This window comes from Lactuca sativa, chromosome 2 (genome assembly GCF_002870075.4).
Source record: "Lactuca sativa cultivar Salinas chromosome 2, Lsat_Salinas_v11, whole genome shotgun sequence".
Taxonomy (NCBI): Eukaryota; Viridiplantae; Streptophyta; class Magnoliopsida; order Asterales; family Asteraceae; genus Lactuca; species Lactuca sativa.
This window is the reverse complement of record NC_056624.2, coordinates 123,332,006-123,336,014: the sequence shown is the minus strand read 5'-3', so window position 1 is coordinate 123,336,014 and position 4,009 is coordinate 123,332,006. Positions and strand designations below refer to the sequence as shown.

Below are 4,009 nucleotides of genomic sequence, written 5' to 3'. Positions count from 1 at the left end.
CTTCTTTCTTCTTCTACGAAATCCCCACTTCTATGTGTTCGAGTTTGAAGCTTCCTGAATTTGGATGTTAACATTCGTTTATAAGGAGTGACTAAGCTAATTAATTTTTATGCAGTTGTTGTTAGGGCCACGTGTGCTTCCACATCAGCAGAACCGATAGAAGCCAGTCAAAAGGATCTATTGTGTACATATTAATAAAATATAAGGGCTTAATTTACAAAAAAAAAAAAAAAAAAAAAAAAAAAAAAAAGAATAAGGACGAAATGTGTACATTTCAAAAAGTAACTTACCCTTTCAAGTCATTTTCCCTTATGAATATTAACATTGGTTCCAATACGTGCAGTTATTGCTTGACAGAGGAAGAAGAAATCAATCATATTTTGTTAAAATGTCCATTCACGAACACTATTTTGGAGTGGGTACTTAAATGGTGTCGGTTGTCATTTCTATATCCAAACTCTATGGAGAACTTAATCGATTATGTTACCAAATGGGAGAACGGTAGAAAGAAAAGGAAAATACCGACGAGTATTTGTTACAGTTTATGGAGTATATAGAAGACACGAAATGAAAAATTGTACAAAAATCGTATTACCAACCCAACGAAGGTGGCAAATAGTATCAAATCAAACGGTGTTTACTTGGATCAAATACATGAGATTGAATTGTCCATTCAAATGGATAGATTGGAGTATTTGTCCGTTTTCTTGTATTTGAGATAATTAAAAAAATTTTGTATTTTGTATTTATCTTTTGCTGTGTAGTTTTTTGCTAGGCTTGGCTTTTTATTTTTAATATCATTTGTCCTTTCAAAAAAAAAATCAATGATTTTAATTTTAAAGACCATTTTTTTTTTTTGAGAAAATGACCATTTTGTTTGGAAGGGCTCGTTCCAGACATTTAAGATTAACTTTATGTCACATTAAAAGTATTTTTTCTGACAAAAAAATATAATTTATGTTCTAAATAGATAACATTCCACAATTTAAAGAATATATACAAAATCTGAAGAAAGTTTTTGTAATTTTGATAAAATGTTTTTTTTACTGAAATCTAAAAAATTTAAAGCAACATAGCAAATTGGAAGTAGGCAAACATGGGCTTAAAATATGATTTTTGATTGAAAAGCTAGTGATCCAAATTATCATTTCCGACATGAGAAGAAAGAGCTTTTTGAAAGTATTTGATGCAAATTAGAATAAAATCAGGACTCGGAGATCATTTAGGTAAAATGCAAAAAAAAGTTGATTAAAAACAAAAGGTTTAATGAAAAAAATTGTTTATAATTATTTACACTTTTATCCTAACAATATTTTTTCATATTATAAATATCCATTCAGAAAAATTGTATTTATACACTAAAAAAAGTTTAATTAAATCTTGTATTTACATTTTTTAATGTTATTTCTTGATATATATATATATATATATATATATATATATATATATATATATATATATATATATATATATATATATATATATATATATATATATATATATACCATTTAAAACGTAAAAAATATTTTTAGAATTATGGATACGTATTTTATAGATATAGTTTTTAGAAGTGTAAATACATATTTTTATATTTTTAGAAATAGTAATATGTATCTATACTTCTAAAAATATATTTATAATTCAAAAAATATAAAAATACATATTTATACTTCTAAAAATATATTTATAAACTTATAAAACATAAAAATAAATATTTGTACGTCTAAAATACATATTAAATTTTTTTGAAACTATAAAAATATGTGTGTGTGTATATAAACGTGTTTATATATATATATATATATATATATATATATATATATATATATATATATATATATATATATATATATATATATATATATATATATATATATATATATATATATATCAAGGTTGTAAAAATCGTTTGACGGTAGTTTGACGGTTGACTGGTGTTAAGGGATTAATCGGGCTTGGCGGGGATTAATCGAGGATTATTCGGAAACAATAGATTATTAATAAAATATTAAAATTAATTAAATATTAATATATCTTAAGAAAAACAAGTAGTTTAAAATTAGAAAATAAAAAAATTGTAATTTGGAAATACGAAAATATGAACATTTTGGTATAATATTTGAAATTTTGAAAATTTCAGAGTAAAAAAAAAGTTGGTTTTTTGAATTTTTAAAATTATTTTTAGAACTTTTTCAATTTTTTTGACCTTTTTTTGACTTTTTTTCGACCTTTTTTACTTTTGTTGACTTTTGTTGACCGATTAATCCCGCCAAGGTCGATAATTAATCCCGCCAAACCCGATTAATCCTAAATTTCCGATTAATGCCCTAATCCTCGGCGGTTGGAGAACGCCAAGCGATTAATCCATGATTAATCGCCAATTAATCTTGATTTCTGCAACCATGATATATATATATATATATATATATATATATATATATATATATATATGTGTGTGTGTGTGTGTGTGTGTGTGTGTGTGTGTGTGTGTTTAGGTCATTTTTGGTCACTTAACTCTTTTTAAGTTTTAAAAAAGTCATCAAACTTTTGACTTTATGCTCATTTAATCACTTAACTTTTGGTTTGGTCACATTTAGTCAACCAACTTTTCAAATTGTGCTCATTTAGTCACTAAACTTTTAAATTTTTTCAAAAGTTTAGTGATTACATGAGCACAATTTTAAAAGTTAGGTGACTAAATGAGCACAAATCTAAAAGTTAAGTGTCCAAACCAAAAGTTAAGTTACTAAATGAAAACAAAGTCAAAAGTTTGATGAAATTTTAAAACTTAAAAAGAGTTAAGTAACCAAATGAGCATAAAACCAAAAGTTAAGTGACCAAAAATGACCTTACCCTATATATATATATATATATATATATATATATATATATATATATATATATATATATATATATATATATATATATATATATATATATATATATATATATATATATATATACGGTTAGGTTATAATGTGGATGACATATATTGTGTGGATGTAGGGATGAATATGGACCAATGGTTTTGGTTATTTTAAGAAATTGATTTACCAATATTATTAATTTCAAGAAAATAGCATATATGTCATTTAATTAAAAAAAAAAGGTAATATTGTACATTTGCATTTTCTTCAATTTAGGAAACATACGATTAATTAATGAAATTTTCGGAATTTAAGGGATATTTGACACTTTTTATTTTGAATTCTTGATTTTTTTAATTAATTCAATTTTAATCCTAACGTTATTTTTAATTTTACCCAATTTTTTATTCTGTCAGCATGACTTTCTAATAGAATGAAATTTTGTGAGAATGCTAGAATACAAATGTGGCACTATAACATTGCATTTGAATAACATAGCATTTGAAAGGTTAAAATGTTAATGCAAAAGATATATTCTTGTAAAATCTGGTTACACTTTTATACAAATGAAAATACAAATACAATTATAAAGTGCAATAGATCAAATGAATAAAAAATCTTTAAAAAAAATCTTGCAATTCTTGAAGAATCCTCATCTGCTCTAAGTTTGTTTCCGGTATCTATGTAATGTAACAAGTAAAAACGATTCATCTTTTAAATAATATTGTGTTATTGACCTGGAAGCAGAAGAATAGGCATGCTGTGAGAATCTAGGAATTACATAAAACACGGGTTCTTAATATCATATTCTGTTAGAATGTAAAGCAAATTCTAGGTGAAATCCAAAAGATGTTAAATGTTTAAAGAAAAAATACTATAAAATGCCATTGACCACGTTTTGCATTTGTTTTTATTATTTAAGAATAAATCACGTAACTTGTTGCTAATATTGTATGCTTAGGCTTGAGTCGGCTGCTTCAATCCTAAAATCATTCTGAATTGAATGAGATTCTAAGTTCCATTAAGTACAGACTAATAAAGTAAGTGGAAACTAGAAGCAAGATAATTTGGTGAAAGACCACTAAACATAAGGTCATGAACCTATGGAAAAAGGAGATATTGATGCAGATTACCCCCATGAG

General features: G+C 24.8%; 1 long non-coding RNA gene across 1 annotated transcript in view; it reads right to left on the bottom strand.

Moving 5' to 3' along the window:
- Positions 1-3,367: 3,367 nt before the first annotated feature.
- LOC111888154 (uncharacterized) overlaps positions 3,368-4,009 on the bottom strand; it is a 1,670-nt gene continuing 1,028 nt past the window's right edge. The window contains exon 2 of the long non-coding RNA XR_002849099.2: positions 3,368-3,604. This is a non-coding gene — a long non-coding RNA (uncharacterized LOC111888154). The remainder of the gene's footprint in view (positions 3,605-4,009) is intronic.